The sequence below is a fragment of the Dromiciops gliroides genome, chromosome 1 (genome assembly GCF_019393635.1).
Source record: "Dromiciops gliroides isolate mDroGli1 chromosome 1, mDroGli1.pri, whole genome shotgun sequence".
NCBI classification, from domain to species: Eukaryota; Metazoa; Chordata; class Mammalia; order Microbiotheria; family Microbiotheriidae; genus Dromiciops; species Dromiciops gliroides.
In genome coordinates, this window is record NC_057861.1 from 546,149,237 (window position 1) to 546,169,212 (window position 19,976).

The 19,976-nt window shown below is 37.9% G+C and overlaps 1 pseudogene; it reads left to right on the plus strand.

The window, feature by feature from the left end:
- LOC122751505 overlaps window positions 1–2,981 on the plus strand; it is a 42,837-nt pseudogene extending 39,856 nt beyond the window's left edge.
- The last annotated feature ends 16,995 nt before the right edge of the window (window positions 2,982–19,976 follow it).

Here is a 19,976-nt window from a genome sequence, read left to right on the forward strand (position 1 = left end):
CAATGCCACTACTAGGTCTATATCCCAAAAAGATCATAAAAAAGGGAAAAGGACCCATATGTACAAAATACTTGTAGCTGTTCTTGGAAATTGAGAGGTTGCCCATAAACTGGGGAATGGCTAAACAAATTGTGGTATATGAATGTAATGGAATACTATTGTGATGTAAGAAATAATGAGCAGGCAGATTTCAGAAAAACCTAGAAAGACATAGGAATTGATGCTGAGTGAAATGAGCAGAACCAAGAGAACATTGCACACAGTAGCAACAACATTGTGTGATGATCAGCTGTGATAGACTTTAGCTCTTTCAGCAACCACAGTGATTCCTAGACAGTGCCAAAAGGTTCATGATGGAAAATGTTCTCCACATACAGAAAAAGAACTATGGGAGTCTGAGTAATTGATGAAAAATATGGAAGGAAAGTGGCCTAGCAGTATCAGATTTCAAACTGTATTACAAAGCTGTAATCATCAAAACAATCTGGTACTGGCTAAGAAAGAAAGTGATGAATTGGTGGAACAGATTAGGTACACAATATACAGTAGTAAATAACCATAGTGATCTAATTTAGGAGGTAGGGAAAGAATTTGGAATTCAAAAAACTTTAATGAATATTTTTAAAATTTACATGTAATTGAGAGAAAAAATTTTAAAAGAAAAAGTTTTAATGACATACTTATAGTCCTCATGAAATTCATCATCCTGTTTACATAAAAATAACATATATACTGTGAGAAAATAATGGGATTGGTAGACACCCAGGGGGCCCCACCTGAAGATTGATTTGGAATTGGTTGAATTGGGTGAGACTGACTGAGAACCTACTTAAGGTTGATTAAATCAAGACCACACCTGGCTGACCCTGAGTGTGGTGTTGTTCTCAGAGGCTGTGGACTAAGACATCAACATGAGGTCATTCTCAAGTCCAGTGAACCAATGGATTTGGATGATGCTAACCAATCAGCTTATAGCAGTGTGGAAAGACTCCCTCTCCTTCGGACCTATAAAAAGCTTCCATACACAGTCTGCTCTAGCAGTTGGTGGCTAAAGCAGGCTCGTGGTAGAGGACTTGAAGAAGAACCAGACCAGGCTTAATGCCCAAAGACAAGTGCCAAAACTTCTAATTTAAAGCAACAAACATTAGATTTTAAATGTCACAGTACAGATAATTAACATAAAATTATAAATGAATAAAAGAAGCACATAAAAAGAACTATGGGATCTTTCCTCAACAACAAAATCTGTAATTGTCAGAATTTAAAAGTTGACCAGTTATTGGATTTTCTTTTGTAAAGATGTCTTATTATGAGAAACAAGGATGGCAGGACCATTGCTTTTGTTTAAAAATGTCTATTCCATAAATTCCAACCTGCAATAAATGGTCTTCTTAAAACTAAAAGAAAAGAGCTTTGGAGTCAGAGGGAAAAGAATCATTACTGAAGCCATAGAAAACAAGTGGAATTGCTACTATGGTTCTGATACTAAACAACTACAGGAAATGGAAGGGAAATGAACTTTGGAAGAAATTCATTGTTATTCTTATGTTCTTGGTACATAGGAGAGCTCTGAGTATAGCCAGACATATAGTCAGACCTTAGGCTTTTTAAAAAAGTAAATTTTGAAAAGTTTAGAAAAATAATGATCCCCTGGCCTGAGAATCTGAAAGTAAAAATGGCTCAAGAATAATGGGAGGTGGAAAAAATAATAAAAATAAAAAGAATAATGAGAGGTGGGGGCCCTGGATTCAGAGGACCTGAGTTCAAATCTGGACTCAGACACTTGACACTTACTACCTGTGGTGACCCTGGGCAAGTCACTTAACCCTCATTGCCCTGGAAAAAAAAATAATAATGGGAGGCTCTCCAAAAATCTAATTCCAGCAATGCAGTTGTGAAGGATCCCTGTGAGAAAAAACAATTAGGGAGAGAGCACATAAAGAGGCTGATGTAACTACACTGAGAGCTCTCTGATAACTTCAGGTTTTTAAAATGTATGACAAAAAATAGAAACATTCATATAATTAAGGAAGGACAAAATAGACTGGCACATTCCTGTGATAAGATAATGAAGTAGTCTAAAGCACAGAATGAACTGAGCCTTGCCAAAGTGCCACAAAACAATAAAAGAGTTTTTTAAAGCTATACTTGAAACAAATATGCCATTTGGGGGTAATTTGACTGGTATGGCACAAAACTATGCTTGAAACAAAAAAATGGAAAACTAACAGACAGAACCAATGTTTAGGATAGAAAATTAAATTATTCATCTTCCACCTTTCCATCTTCTCTGTTAAGGAAAATGAAGTTTTCAGATTAAAAATGTACAGAAGATAAAGGGTACAAAGAAGGAATTGAAAGACAATGTAAGGAAGAGAAAACTTCAAAGTAATAGAGCATTCTTTACCCAAGAGTAAATCGAGGCTGTGGAGAAAAAGTTTGAAAGAACCCATTACCCAGATGTGTTTGACAGAGAGAGACTAACTACCAAAGTAGACCCACCTGAAGCAAGAAAAAAGTATGGTTTTCTAATCAAAGGCAAAATGGAGAAAGGAAGAGAAACTGAGGGCAGTGCTAGCAACACACTCAGCCCTAGCTTCAGGACAAGTGTCCAGCAGCCAATCCCACAACTCACCACTCCTGTTTCTTCCTTCATGTAAGGCTCTTTGTTGGGTAAGTCAGACATAGCCTTAACATATAGTTCTTTGTCAACCATGTCCAGCTTCACAATGGTGAACAACATGCCTATGCAACCCCCCAGTCCCCAGCCAGACCTCCTCTTACTCTTGCATGTTGCCCACTAATCCAACACTGAATGGGCAGTTATGATATTTACAAACCCCTACACATGCAGATACACATGAACATTCAACCAGTGGGCACTAGTGGTACCACTTCAACAGGCCTCATTTTCCCTGGAGTGTCCAGTCCCAGTTCCAGTTCCTGGAAGCGAAACTGATATGTCTCAATATTGTTCATGATTACAGTTTAGGAAAATAAGTGTGTTAACTTCAGTCAATGACTATATATGAACAGCAGTTGGATGTTTTAGGAATATTTTATAAAGAAAGATCTGTCAGAAGTGCTTCTGTATTATAATTGTGTCCTGTACCATGCCATACCACTTGGAGAAAAAGACTTTACCCATGGACCTTTGCATGGAGAAAGATTTGGAACAGATCTTCACTTTGGTATCCAAACTTTTATTCATTTTGGTGTATTATTTGTAAATGGAGCATGTGTATGTTATAATGAAAAACAAAGAACAACATGTTTCTAATCTGGGTTGGTCATGAAGCTGTTTAAGAAAAAAAGGGAAGCCATAATAAGTAATTTCTGCCACACATCTAAGAGGCTTTTATCAAGATATAGAAAATCTTTCTACCAATCTGTTCATAGATGATGGACTGACATTCGGAGTTTCTATCATTCCATTCCATAAATGAAACCTAGAACAATAAGCACTGAACAACAACAACAACACTGTTGGGTTCCCAAAGGTTAACAGATGAAGATTACATGCAGCAACAACAAGGATATGAGAGAACGTCAAGGAAAATTTGATATATAAAAAGGTAGATTGCATCTTTGATATAATCCAATTTGTTTTATGTCAAAATGTATTTGTCTTCCCTAGAAATCTCCCAAACTGATTTCTGTAGTAAAGTATAATTTCATTTATTTTGACAAGAATATGCTATAGATGTTTTATGTACATTTTCATGCATCCTAAGGTTCTTTTTTGTCCAGCAAAGGTAATTGTTCTTAGCTAGACTTGTCCTGTGAACAGCAGTTCACCTCCAATCATTTTATGCATATAGAATTCATTCTAATCAGTTAAAAGTGCTTGAAAGAGTTGGAAACTTAAAAAATAATCATCTGAACTGAATGAGACCAGTGTGGAAATCGAGAAAGGTAGGCTGGTTGGTACACTAATGCATACCAATTGGTTTACTCCTTTATTTACAAGGAACTAGGAATATTTGGCCTTTGAGGCAACAAGGCCAATCCCCTTTTCTTAGCCCTAGCTCCCCTCCCATAATGGTCTGGCTTAGGGGGAGCTCCTCAGCAGGCAGCTGTCAGCAGGGAGTACAGACTAAGACTGATTGAAGAGTTCCAGCCACAAAATAATAAGGTTCTGTTCCCTGAACTGAGTACACTGAATGACAGGTCTCTGTTTTGGGAGAAAACAGCAGCAAAGCTCCAAGGGTGACAAACAGAAGGGCTGTGAAATATTAAATTAAGCAGTGGCAGGTGGTAGCTATTTAAAAATAAATGTGTTTCCCTCTTTTTTTTCCATCAAGGAAATTTCTTTAGATTGTTCCCTTTCCCTATAAACCGCTTCACCCTTTCGCTATTGCCAGATGAGGCTTAAGAGCTCCTAGATCCTGTTGAAACCATTGATTTCTGACCTTGGAAATAGTGCCTATTAACTGCCTATTATGTGTTAAGCACTGTCCTAGGCACTGAGGACACAGACAAAAATGAGATAGCCTCTGACCTCAAGGGCCTACATTCTCTTAGGAAAGTCACCATATTTAACTTTTAAAATGAAATTAAATACATATGTGTGTGTTTATATCATGTCATTTCTTGAAGGAAGGTTTACAAGACTCTATCTATCTTATATACATACATATATACATATATATACTATCTCATTTGAGCCTCATAATAACTATGAGGTAAGTTCTATTATAATCCCCATTTTACAGATGAAAAAATTGAGTCTGAAAGAAGTTAGGTAATTTGCCCAAGCTTACCCAGTGTGTGGGGGGAAAAATAATATATGAAATGTCTAGAAAGGTATTCTCGAGCTAGATAATGAAAGACTTTAAAGGCCAAATGGAGAAATTCATATTTTATCCTAGAAACAAGACGAAACCACTGAAGTTTCTTGAGTAGGAGTGATATAGTCAGACCTGTGCTTTAAGAATATTTATTTGAATTGAAAATCGAGGGAATGCCCATCAATAGGGGAATGGCTAAACAAATTGTGGTATATGAATGTAACAGAATACTATTGTGCTGTAAGAAACTATGAGCAAGAGGAGTTCAGAGAAACCTGGAAGGGACTTATATGAACTGAATGCTGACTGAGAGAAGCAGAACCAGGAGAACATTGTACACAGTAACAGCAACATTGTGTGATGAACAATGGAGATAGACTTGGCTCTTCTCAGTCAGTGCAATAATCGAAAACTGTTTCAATAGAACTTGTGATAAGGGCAGCTAGGTGGCACAGTGGATAGAGCACTGGCCTGGAGTCAGGAGACCTGAGTTCAAATCTGGCCTCAGACACTTAATAATTACTAGCTGTGTGGACCCTAGGTAAATCACTTAACCCCAATTGCCTCACCAAAAAAAAGAACTTGAGATAGAAAATATTCTCAACATCAGAAAAAAGAACTGTGGATTATTAATGCGGATTGAATCATACCGTTTCTGCTTTTGGACGATTTTTTTTGTTTGAGGTTTTTCCTTTGTGCTCTTATTCTTCTTTCACAGGTGACTAATGTAGAAATATGTTTAATGTGACTGTACATATACAACCTATATCAGACTGCTTTCCATCTTGGGGAGGAGGGAAAAAGGGAGCAGGGGAGAAATGAAAAATTTGGAACTAAAAATCCAGTGTAAACAAATGTTGAAAACTATCCTTATAGGTAATATGTAACTGGAAAACAATTAAATTAATTAAAAAACAAAACAAAACAAATCATCAGAAAGCTACTGATACATTGTTTTGTTTTGTTTTGTTTTTTGGCGGGGCAGTGAGGGTTGAGTGACTTGCCCAGGGTCACACAGCTAGCAAGTGTCAAGCGTCTGAGGCTGGATCCGAACTCAGGTCCTCCTGAATCCAGGGCCAGTGCTTCATCCACTGCGCCACCTAGCTGCCCCTACTGATATATTTTTAAGAAAATTAGGAGCTGGGGGGCAGCTAGGTGGCGCAGTGGATAAAGCACCGGCTCTGGATTCAGGAGGACCTGAGTTCAAATCCGACCTCAGACACTTGACACTTACTAGCTGTGTGATCCTGGAGGCAAGTCACCTTAACCCCCATAGCCCCACAAAAAACTCCAAAAAAAAAAAAAAAGAAAATTAGGAGCTTTTCTTGAGACCTGCAGATCCACAAGGCTAGTTTTGGAGCCCTGGTTAAAGAAAGACTAGCAGAATCAGATATTTTACCTTTTTAAGGCCCATTCATTGACTTATGAGAAAAGAGATAGTGTCCAATATTTGCATTTAAAAAATGAAATTTGGAAAAAAAAAAGAATATTGCTTTGGCACTGTGAAGAGGATGGATTAGAGATGGGAGACACTTGAGGCTGGAATACCAATTAGGAATCTACTGCAAGGTGGGGGGGGGGCGGCAGCTAAGTAGCACAATGGATAAAGTATGGGCCCTGGATTCAGGAGGACCTGAACACTTATTATTCAGGAGGACACTTATTAGCTGTGTGACCCTGGGCAACTCACTTAACCCTCATTGCCCTGGGGAAAAAAATAAGTAAATGCTAGGAATCTACTGCAACTGTCCGGGTGACAGGTAATGAGAGTTTGAATGAGGGTGGAGAGGATGGACTTGAGATATATTTTCAAGGTAGAATTGACAAGATTTAGCAATTTTTGTATTATGAGATAAGGGAGAGAGAAGAACCAAGGATGATACCAAAGTTGTGAGCCTGGGAGACTAGAAGACTGGTGATTCCTCAACAGAAATGGGAAGAGCAGGGAAGCTATAGTTTGTTGAGAAAGATAAAACATTCTGTTCTGGGCATATTAAGTTTGAGATGCATTTGCAACATTGAGTTGGAGATTCCAAAATGCAGTTTGGTAATGTGAACTGACGTTCAGGAGAGGAAACTGGAAGCCGATTATAAAGATTCTGGGAGTTATCCACATGGAGGTGATAATTGAACCCATGGAAGCTGATATCATCAAAGGAGTGTGTAGAAATAGTATAGAGAGAAGCATAAGGCCCCCAGATATGCTTATGGAGGAAAATAAAGATAATGGTTTAGCAAAGGACACTGAGAAGGAGCAATTGATGAGGTAGGGCCAACACTGAGGAGGGAGCAACATTATGAAAACTCAGGAAGAGAGAGTGATGAAAGAAGATGCACAATTAGCCTCCTCTCTCCTCATCTATGTCATCTTGTTGATTTGTCCTCCACTATGAGAGCCAAGTAGAGGAATAAGCAATTTTGTAGACTGAAGTCCAAGAAGAGAAAAGTGAGTCAGAAGTCCAAGTAACCTGTTTATGCTGACTACAGAGGTCAGAGGAGGAGAAATATGGATTGCCAGATTCCCTGGTTATACCTAACAGGAGCTATTAAAGATGTTACTCAATCCAGGATTATTCCAGTTTTCCTGCCTGATCCAGAACTTTGATCTCTATCATCTGATTGGGGGCTCTTGTCACTGTTTGATTCTCCCTAATACAGGAAGTTCTATCTTTTAATGAATGAAAGCTCTACCTACAGAAATCAATTCACTATAGTTTATAGGCCATGACATGGGCCTATTGACATTCTGGATAATTTTTTTCCCTTGTGTTTGAATGAGCACTTGTATGATGAATCATCTCACCTTTGTTGATTGGGGGAAAGGAAGGGAAAGGGGTGGAGGTCAACAGTGTCAAATGATGCAGACAGGTCAAAAAGGACTAAGAAAAGAAGTCAGATTGGGCAATTAATAAATCATTGGTGACCTTAGAGAGATAAGTTTCAGTTGAGTGATGAAGAGATGAGAAGAGATGCAATCAAGGACACAAGCAAAAGACTTAGTGCTTGAAAAGAAAAGGGCCATCTATTCTTCCAAAACTAGAACAAAGGAGGGTAGAGAAAAAAATGGTGCTGTGGTGATTTGGGATACAGAGTTAGAGAGAAGGAGTTTTAATTTTTTCAATGAAGTATTTGGTGAGCTCCTTTGCTGGGGATGGTGAGGGAAAGGAAGGGTCATATGGGTGATCAGGAGAGAAGAGAAGGCTTAGAACAGATACTTTGAGGAATGGAATAGTCAAACAAGGAAGAATAAAAGGATTTTCCTACAGCAAAGAAGGCCTCTTTAAGATTACATAACATACATTTGGAGTGCACTCAGTCCACAGGGTTGTCCTTACATAGCATGGTATAGGATCAAAGAGAGTGAATAGTGGGAATAATCCAGGGCTGGGTCTTAGAAAGGGATGGATGGTGATAAGGGAAGAGATTCAAGGGTCAAGGGCAGTGTTAAGATGTTGAAGGTTAAGAAAATAATGCCAGAGCAGGGACAGTGGCCTGAGGAAAAAGAAAGGGATGGAGTGGCTGGAGGTTGTGGAGATTTTGATGGGTAGGAAACAAGAAGAAAATGGGGTTATGGTCATATGAAGAAAAATCATAATTATGGACAGTGGAGGTGAAACACTTATGAAAGATAGTCAGATCAATGGTAGAATGATGCTTGTTTGTAGCTGGGATGAAGTAAATATGCATTTTGTGGAGGCTGAGAAGGTTGCAAGAAGGAAGCAAGGATATTTGAGCATGTATGCAGAAGACACCATATAAGGGAGCAAAAGGGCTGGAGAAGAGAAGACGACTTCAAAACAGACACTGTAACCCTTGAGAAAGAAGTTAGAATGACGTGGATAAATAACAGCTATTAGGAGCTCAGGTATTTCAATGGGCCAACAAAGTTTACTATGAACCTACAGGCCAAGTCCCAAGATAGGCACTGAGCACTTTTAGCTCCTAAAAAGGAAGGAAGGAGATTCATAAACCTTCTTATCACATATAATAAGCAGGTTAAAAACTTAGAGAAATTCTTTTAGTGTCACTAAATAGCCCTTCACTTAGCAAGAATAAAGACGGACAATTGTCACATGCCATTAAATTTGTCAAATGTAAGCAAAAGTGTTTTACCTCAGAATGGAGCCTATAAAACAGTCAGGATCCAAGGTTGGAATCAGCAGGCTCCTCATGAGGGATATCTGCATGAACTCACCCACCAATCTGTAAATAGAGAAGCATGGTTGTCATGCATATTAGTTTACAGAAATGGGAGGGCTTATGATGGCAATTCAGGACTAGGTTAGCACCCCCAAATATTACAGACAGACAGACAGCTTAGTATTAAAAAGCCAGGAGTTATTAATCAATGATGGTTATGCAAGGAAAATGTTAAAATAGTTCAACACATTACTGTAGGCTAAAAAATTTTAGCACCTACCAAATGCCTTACAAGACAAAACCTGCTGGTTAGAATTGTATATCACAAACTCATTATGCTTCACATATTAATGGATGAAAAATCCATATACAAATACAGACCTCAAAATATCCTTGATAGTTCAACAAATAAAATCTATTGGGATCAGACCATTATCAGAATTGTTGTTCACAACTGCCCCCAAAATAGCATTGATTTGTAAACATTTAAGAATAGTTTAACGGATGCTGAATACCAAATATTCATAATTTCCAAGTATTGCCAATGGAAAAACTTTAACACTAAGGAGCCCTAATAGAAGAAAACAAAAACCACATGGGAACAGAAATACATATCATCCCCATCATCCTATCTGCTACTGGAGTCTCCCCAAAGATTCTGTCAGTGAGACTGCAAAAAACGAGCTTATACTCCAGTACTTTTATTCAATTATAAAAAGCAGTTATTTTATCCACCTGTGTAACACTCTGAAAAATATTAAATATAAAAGAATAAGTGCAAGATAATGGCTTGCTCCAGATCTGTTTCTATCTGAACTCCATAAAAATTAAAAGAAGAATGATATGAATAACAACAAGGAGGAGGTGGAAGAATATGAGTTAGTTCCAAAAATCACTAGCAAGAAGTAGTTCAAAATACACAGTCAGAAAAGAAGGTTGGCCAGTAACATAGTGAAAGTGAGGAGACACCAAACAATCCACAGTGTGCTAGTATCTATAGCGTGTTAAAAGACATAGAGCTTTTTCCAGTTTGTCTCCAGCATGTTTGGTGGATATGTTAGGGAGGATGTAGGGAAGGACACGGGCAATTCACATAGATTAAAGCATGGATGGGTTGTGATTTGAACTACTGGAGGAATTATCAACCAAGATGAATTCATGAAGAATGGGTGGACAAATCATTTTTACATCTTTACAAAACTTCTTTATTCAAGAAAAATCGGCAAGATTTATATGGATGCAACATAAAGAAAATATTAGTCTCTCCTTCTCTCCCTAGAATGAATAAGTATAATGCTTCAGATAACATATACACATAGTCACCTCATGCCAATCTCTGCCCAATGCTTCAGGAACTTCCAATGACTTTAAATTGTCCAAGCTATTAACTCAGAAATTGAACTGATAACTTTATTGATTTCCAATGAAACAAAACCTATTGCCATCTCTAGGCACCATTTCTTTTCTCTATAGTTCCTCTAACCTTTGCTAATGTTAGGTTATATTGAGCCTATCCAGAGAGTCTAGTGGTTGGGCAGCCACCCAGAGGTTCATCCAGTATAAGACTTTGGCATTGGTGATACACATCTTCCATTGTATCTTCCTTAGGATTTCTTCATATTCAAGAAACAAAAGACTTTGGATAATTCCAAATATGCTGACTTATAATTGCACCTCACATTAAGAAAAAATTATATATTTTAAAATTTACTCTGGTCCTTGTTGCTTTCTGATCTCCCATATTCCCTCTGGATTCATAGTCCACAATTTAACCTTGAATTTTACACTATCTTGATATTATCTATTCTTGCTTCATGTGTATTGGTCTTGTCTTGCCAAGGAAATTATGCATTCCTAGAAGGCAGAGACCAAGTATTACAACTCTGCATCTTCCACAAATCTTATAAAGATACCTCCCAAATTTCCAAGCCATAGTAGGTGCTCAATAAAGACCTGATGATATACCTTGAAAAGAGACTAACTTTTACAATTCTATGTTTATCACATCCTACAGAAAGCCTTCCCAAACCCCTCTTAATTTCAGTACCTTCTCTGTTAATTATTTCCTAATTATCCTACATGTAGCTTTCTTTGTTTACATGTTGTCTCCCCACTAAATTGGATGTTCCTTGAGGGCAAGGATTCTTTTTGGCCTCCTTTTATATCCCCAGTACCCAGCACAGTGCCTGGCAAGTCATAGACACTTAATACGTTTTTGCAGAATTGAATTAACAAAACAAAGAATATTATTGTTGCCTCAGTAACACTTGGAGCATTACTCAGTTTGTGAACTATCTAGGCTGTTCTCCCCTGTGACCCTACGTTTCACTAACGTTGACTATTCATCATCATGCCACCATGTTCAGGAGAGACAGAAAGTGAACTCAAAAGTGTCTCTTGTGACCCTTTTTCTCAAATCTTGTTTTAAAACAAGCTTGACGAATAAGAGGTCAAAATAACCAATCAATTGACAGTGTGGTACAGTGAGGGAAAGCACTGGCTCTTGGGTCAGAGAACTTGAGTTCCACTCCTACCTCTGACTATTGGGGCATGTGTGACCTTGGGTAAGTAATTTAATCACCTTAAACTTCAGTTTCCTCATCAAGGTTCAGCTAGATGGCATCTGAAAGACCCTTTCAACTTTAGATGTCTGGTTATAAATAATCATTTCAGATTATTCAAGGATTTTGTTTATCATGAAATTTCCCTTATCCCTTATGACACTCTTTCTTTTTTTAAAGCTTTTTTTTTTTTTGCGGGGCAATTGGGGTTAAGTGACTTGCCCAGGGTCACACAGCTAGTAAGTGTTAAGTGTCTGAGGCTGGATTTGAACTCAGGTACTCCTGACTCCAGGGCCGGTGCTCTATCCACTGCGCCACCTAGCTGCCCCATGACACTCTTTCTTTACCAGAATGTAAACTGACTTTGGTCCACTGGAAAGATGCCCCAAAGTTATTAGATGTCTTTGGTTTGTTTTGTAGAATGTTTCAATTGAGTGGGTAGGTAAGCCACCTTCTTCCCTTGTATGTGCAGCTAGATAAGGAAGCTGTCTTGAGTAACAAATGCAGTTGGCATTGCCAAATCTAGTAAGGAAAAGCTGGCGTACAGCAGATGCTCCATCAATCAGCTCAGGTCAAGCACCACTGAAAGGTTCATTTTCAAAGCGAAGTGCTTTTCCTGCTAAAAATCATTATTTAGTCCAACAGAGTTGGAAAAAGAGATCATCAGGCATCTTCAAAACCCACTCAGGTTTCTCTGCAATGTTCTCGGCATGATTTGTTTTTAGAGAGGAAAGGTATAATGAATGCCCTACTCCCCCAAATGTTCAGCTGGCATGTCACAATGGCAATAAGTGCCATGCCACTGAAGGAGTGCTTCCTACAGCCCAACATCATCTTAATTATGGGGCTTTTAGCACATTTGGCAAGGTCAGAAAAAAATTCTTTGGGCTTATGACATAATGAGAGGAAAGAGGGATAAGATAGAAAGGGAAGGTTTCTCTTCTACCCAATCACAGATGCATGAGAATTGATTTTAAGTGCGTGAGTTGTGGGTTGTGAGCTGGAGGGAACCAGAGCTTCTCTGAATTGACTCAGTTATTGGAAACTGGGAAAGCACAGACACAGTTGTCAATTTCATACTTTCTTCTACAGAGATTCAGCTACATCCAGATTGTTTCTGCTGAGGCACTGCCATAAGTTACCATCAAATCTATGGAGTCAGTGATAGTGACTTTCTGCATGAAAATAGGGTTTGTTCCCCATTGTGTACAAATTTGGTCAAGCCAATTAACCTTTTCTCTTTTTTTGGCAGGGCAATGAGGGTTAAGTGACTTGCCCAGGGTCACACAGCTAGTAAGTGTCTGAGGCCGAGTTTGAATTCAGGTCCTCCTAAATCCAGGGCCAGTGCTTTGTCCACCATGCCACCTAGCTGCCCCCAATTAACTTTTCTAGACTTCATTCTTACCTCTCTATTGTCCAGGGTCTCCCCTCATTAAAATGGGTATTTGGACAATTACTTGTCCCTCTACTTGATAAGACTGCTGAGATGAATCAGATCATCATTGTGCTTTGGGTTTATTTTTCTGAGCAAATTCAATAGATTTTTATCCCCAAGTAATCTTGATTCCTTGAAATTATTAGAAAAGAATTTTTTTCCAAAGAAAGAAAGATCCTCATAGTTTGAATGCCTAAAATTCTTTGGACTCACTTCAGTGGATATACTGTTTAATATATACAGAGTATTTTGATTATGCTTAATCTATTTAAATTAGTTTAGACTGCACAGACAAAGTGCTAGAGGAGGTTGGATTCTTCCCATTAAAGCTGATGTCTCACATACAGTAACCAAACCATCCTTTGAATGGATTGACCCCAGTTCAAATTTCTAATGCTGGAGGTTTTCTTGTGAATAATTTATTGCACTTTCCTTTCAAGCCTCTATTTGTGAATTCATTAAATTTAAGATAGGGCAGATGTTTTACATATAACTCATGTCATATCCATCGTAAGCTCTATTAATCAATGGTTAGAAAAATCCCAACCTTTGGCAATCGAAGGCAACAGAGCTAAACCAAAAGTCATCAGGGAACTAAGGAAATGAGGTTTGTCACTTTAAGAAGTCCTGCTAGCAAACTCTGCAAATTTGTTTTGTAGATAGGGAAGAAAAAGCTCTCTATGAATGGAACAGTTTATCTCATCTTTCCTTGATTTACTGCCTTCCCTCATCCAAATAATCATCCAATCTCCAGGCTTCTCTCCTTCCAAACTGAGTTATTCTGAAAGGTTTGACACATCATCATGTTTAATATTCTCTAGAAACCCAAATAAAAGTTTGCTGATTCCAAGCATTACAATTTGTTCAAAATCCAAACAAAGTTATGTGTGATAACAATCACCTGGGTAATCCTCGAGACAAATGCCCCTCTACATTTAGCTAAATAAATGTCAATTGAATTTCATACTCAATGCTAATGGTGTTACCACTTGACAGAGGTGATGGGATCTTACAGTACTCTGCAGTAGTCAGACTCCATCTGGAAGGTTGTCAGTTATAGCAACCATATTTTAGGAGGGACATTGACAAGCTAGAACATCCAGTAAAAAGCGAGCAGAACATGAGGAAGTCTCAAAACTACATTAATAAGAGTAACAGCTGAAATAACTAGACATGTTTCACTGAAGAAAATAAGACTTAAGGGAGTACATGATCTCCATCTTTGAAATGCTGAGAGATGTCATGTAAAAAGAGAAATTAAATTTATTCTTTGTAGTTCCAGAGGACAAAACTAGGACCAATTGGCCAAGTTTGTAGGAAAGTAGATTTCAGATCATAAAAAGACATTTTCTAGAAATCCCCATTCAACAATGGATAGTCCCAGAAGGTAGTGAGTTCTCCATCATTATGTTTAAGCAGGATAAATTACTATTTCTAAGCAGTCTCTTAAAGTAGATTCATACAATGGAATAGGAGATTGAACTGGATAAGAGTTTATGACTCTTTGGAAATGTGTCTCTTTCGATTCCAAAGGAATTATGATGAGAAAGAACCGATGAAGTCTCTCTCTTTTTTTTTTTTTTTAGTGAGGCAATTGGGGTTAAGTGACTTGCCCAGGGTCACACAGCTTGTAAGTGTTAAGTGTCTGAGGCCGGATTTGAACTCAGGCACTCCTGACTCCAGGGCCAGTGCTCTATCCACTGCGCCACCTAGCTGCCCCCGATGAAGTCTTAATACAGATTGAAGCATACTTTTCTTTATTTGGGGGGTTTCTGAGGGGTGTCTGTGTTTTCTTTCACAACATGACTAACATGGAAATGTGTTTTGTGTGACTGCACCTGTATAACCTATGTCAAATTGCTTGCTTTATCAATGAGAGGGGGAGGGGGAAAAGGAAGAGAGAAAATTTGAAACTCAAAAAAAAATTTTTAAATGCTAAAAATTGTTTTACATGTAATTGGGGGAAATAAAATATTAAGTCATTAAAAATAAATTAGCTTTATCAACTGGGGGGGAGATAAAATACTATTCTTTGTGGACTTTAAGTACCATGATTCCTAAGACCAGATTTCAACATGCATCTAAATGAACACCCTATAGAGCTTGTCCAACAGGATGTATTTCTGGTACAGATGAAATAGATGGGCAATGACCTGGGCCCAGAGTTGAAAAGGAAGAGAAGAACAAGCTGCATTGCTTTAAGAAAATTACAAGGCATTTAACCAATCTTCCCACAAGAGCCAAGGTCCATCTTTCCAATATGAAGGTTTTATTGGTGTTGCTATATAGCAGTGAGATCTGGAAGGCCACTACCTACAGGAAACCCAAGACCAGAATCAAACAGAGAGGAATAGAAAAATACATGGAGCATATGAGAACAAGAGTAAAGCCTGTCATCAGAGGATTCTATGACAGAAAGAAAAATGAACTGGTCAAGTGGCAAGAGCAAGAGATGACAGGTGGACAGCTAGAGTGCTCCACTGTTAGTCTTGTAATGTTGGGAGCAAATAAGGAAAACATGCACCACAGTGGTTAGATCTTTGCAGTAAAATTTTGGAAGGAAATCAACAAGAGTCACATAGGTTGGTGAGGCATTGATGGATTGCATTCTGCATGACTGGAGAGAATTCTGGAATTTGTGAGATCACAAATCAATTTGAGTATTAGAAAGTAAGATTCCTAATCAACCCTATCACCTTTTCTCACATGAAACAAAGTAAACAGTTTTCTCATCAACTAACCTGCCATTTTGATATCTACTCAAAGTGAAAAGACTCTAGATATATTTTACTTAATATAACCTACGATTCTCTAAGGAATGCTAGCAAGATCAGAGAAATTCACATTAGACAGGGGAAAAATAAATCATTAATATATCCTTGATCAGGTAGGTATGTACCTCATTTTTAGAGGACAGATAAGTTTGTACATGATTATGTGAGGAGAAAACACATACCATTAAGAAGAGGGTCAGGAAAGACTTCTGATAGGAATAACACATGCACTGAGCCTTGAAGGAATTTAGCTTTATAAAGGGAAGAGGTAACAAGGAAGTGTGTATTAGGCATGAAGTGAAGTCTATGAAAATGGCATGAAGGCAGGAGATGAAGTGTTAAGATTAGGGAACAGCAAACAAGTAGGCTGTTTGGTTTAAATATAGAGTTCACAGAGGCAGAAAAGCCTAGAAAATAGACTGAAATAAGATGGCAAAGGGCTTTGAGGGACAATCAGAAACAAACATTTGTGTATATGATGAAAAGTTATCCCTAAATCCATAATAAGTAAAAGAATGTGAACAAGCAGTTCTCAAGAAAATTGCAAACTACTAAAAACCATTTGAAAAAAATACTAATGATAGAAATTTAAATCACTGGCACACACAAAAATAACAAATGACAGCAATACTCAGTGTTGGAGGAGCTGTTCAAAGATGGACGCAATGGTTTTATGAATGGTTTGTGAAGCTGTAAATCAGCCCAACCATTTTAGAAAGCAATCTGTAATTATGCAAATAAAATTACTGTATAGCAATACCCTTTTTACCCAAAGATTCCATTACAAGGCATATATGCCCAAGGAGGTCATTGACAAAAATAAGTATCTATATGCAACAAAATACACAAATAAACACTTTTTGTGGTAGCAAAAAAACTGGAAAAGTAGATGCCTATCTATTAAAAAAATGGGTAAACAAATTGTGCTTTATGAAACACAATGTAATATTACTGTGCTATTTAAAAACAATGAATATGATTAGTATGAAGAAGAATAAAAAGTCTTATGTGAACTGATAGAGAATGCAATAAGTGAAGCCAATAAAACAATATTACACGGTGACTACAACAATGGAAATAACTGTATTAACAAAACAAAAATGAATATTTCCAAAAATATAAGAATAACAATGGCCCCCCAAAAGAGGTTTAATAAGATACTTCTCCTGCCCCCCCACCTCAACAGAAGTGGTAGATTCATAGGTATGAAACTTTGTATATATTTTCAGATTTTTTTTCAGTGTATGATTGATTTTGCTGATTTTTTCTCTTCTTCCCCTTTTCCTTCTTTTCTTTTAAAAAATATTCTTCATAATATAGAATGGTTCTCTAATGTGGGAAGAAAGAATAGTACAAAGGAAAAATTAAGTGATATAAAAACAAAAAAATCAAGAAAAAATATTTTAAGAATAAAGTAAAATTTGGAAAATCTATTAAAATGACAAGCAGAGAAGTCTCTTGTTCTGTTTTAATACATTACACTTGGATTATTTTACTCATATGTAACTAGTAAATTCCCTTTGTTTGAACATAATAAAGCAGCACCATGAAACCAAGTTTATTGACTTTCAACCTCATGAAGTCCAGGTAGTTTTGCACTATTCTAAGCATTCAGGAAGCCTGGTAAGGTGTTGGCCATGGTGCTGACGCAGACAACCTCAGTCACTTTGAAACCTAGCCAGAATAAGAAAATAAACTACACCAAAAACACAGTTACTACTGCTGAAGGATGCTTGAGGAGGGCAGTAGCTTACTGTTCAGAATAATGGTGGCAGCATGTTCTGACCAATAAAACTGGATGAGCCCTACACATTATTTAGTATCATTTACAATTGTGCCTCCTTGGTGATGTATGGGTTTCTTAGAATGTACAATAGGAGATTTCATTGACAGTATGTTTCCCCAGAACTTCTCATGCCAAAGAACTCTGTCCTTACAGATTTTTTGTAGTCATCTTTCCTAAATTGTGATATGAGTCCTATGCTTTGTCCAGAAACTACTGAAACTGAATACTGGATAGATTGCCTTATGTTCCATGTACTTGGGAGAACAAGGTGCTTCATGGGATCCTACTGATCCATAGGTACTATATAATAGAGGAGAGAATTGGGTCCTGGACTTAGGCTAAGTGAGCATACCTGAATCAGTGGCCAAGAATTTTGGTAATAGTGGGTGGATCAACTCTATTTCCTTACATGAATATAGCAAAAGATCTATTATTTCATTGGTATGACTATTCCCTCCATCTGCACACCTTATCATGTAGCTATCACAAATTTCATGGTGAAGAAAGAAATAGCCTATTGGCCAACTTTCTGAGCCTCACTGAATTTAACTAGTTTAGTTATTGAGTGACAGACACATAGACTATCATCTATTCCACTGGTTCTCAAATTGTGATCCAGGGACCCCTGGAGGCCCTCAAGACCCTTTTGTGGGATCCCCAAGGTCAAAACCATTTCCTAGTAATACTAATATGTTTTATTTTTAATATAGTAAATCTAGATAGCTATAACCCATGTAATTAAAAGATCCAGGAAGGGAGGGAAGGTCAGTAATTTTTAGGAATGTAAAGGAGTCTTGACACCAAAAAGTTAGCAACCACTGGGCTACCCCAACCTCCAAACTTTCCTAACTTGGTGAGAGCTATTAGAATTTTTACTGTGCCAGCATTGAGAGGAAACTTAGCATAGTGAGCAGAGTGCTGGACCCAGAATGTACAATAGGAGACAGAAAGACCTGGGTTTAAATCCTTTCTCTGACACTTTCTATATATGTGATGATAAATGAGTTGCTTAGCCTCTCTAAGCTCCAGTTTTTCCATCTGTAAAATGGAGATAATGATATCTATTTCCTCACAGAACTGTTCTGAGGATGGAATATAAATCTTGGTTATTATTCTTATAACTAGGAAGATCCCTGGGTAACAACTATGCCATAACAAGGCATTAGAATAGGACTTCCCACTATCAGAAAATAACTCAAAGATAAGACCATATTCACAGTGGGTCAATGCTACTATGACCTCGAATGATGATAATAATGCTATCTCTTATTTGTATAATGTCTTATACTTTCAAACTATTTTCATATACCTTATTTAATGTAAGAAGCAAAGAGGGAAGGAATTATTATTCATGTCTTATAGATGAGGGGAAAGACTCAGGGAAATTAAGTGACTTGACTAAAATTACATTGCAAGTTAATGGCAGAGGAGAGATTAGAAGCAAGGCCTCTGATACAGTGCTCTTTCTACTCTGCTCTGGTACCTCAAAGCCTCATTATCATGAGCCAGAACACTTTTTAACTGGGGGAAAGGAGAGAAAAGAAGGGGGTAGAGCAGCTGAACTAATTGGCCTCAATCTTTCCCTTCTTTTTGTGCAACTAAGGAGTCATTTAAAGAAAATAAAGCTCTTTTAAAAACTTTGTGCAATAACACAGGTTTTAGAGAGTCCAAATGGCTCTGGAATCTTAGAGGAGTTGGAACACTGGTTGGCTCGTCTTAACGGCAGGTGGAAAAATGTCCAAGCTCTCCTAAAAGTAAGCTGCACCTCAGCCAAGTGTAACAATTATGAATCCACTCCACGCTGAAGAATTGGCAAGCTCTGTGTTAAATGAAAGTGTAATGAGCAATGTAGAACTGAGGACAAGGGAAGCCAAAGTACCTTTTGTGTCAATAAATTCAGTTTTGAATGTGTACTTGCTGCTGCGTTGCAAGTGAGAGAATATAGCAAGTCACGCTGGCTATGCCAAGGGAATCCCCAGAGGCCATTTTGGAGGCACGTGTTGCCAGGTAACACAAACATGCCCCGGGAAAAGAATCACTCTGCATGTGCTAATATCCCCTCAGATCCTCTGTTGAGCATCCAAATGTGATACATGCAAGGTAGTTTCAAGCAATCTGTGCCTGTTATCAGGTCCAGGAGGGTTGTATGGTGATGGGAGGAAAGGACTGAGGAGGATTGTAAAATAATTCATAACTTCCCAAAGAATGGCTCATTTGGGACCTGAACTCCAGAAGGAACAGGAGATGGCAGAAACAGCCCAGTGTAGGACAAATGAAAGGCATATGGCAAAAGCAAATAAACATGGGGTTTGGCCCACAGACAAGTGTCTTTAATGGAGTGGTCCAGATGCAGATTATGTACATGGCTAAGAGTCTGGCTAAGCTTGTTGTTACTGTGGTGAAGTGGATAGAGCACTAGACCTGGAGTCAGGAATCAGAAGGTTCAAATCACACCTCAGATAATTACTAGCTATATGGCCCTAGGCAAGA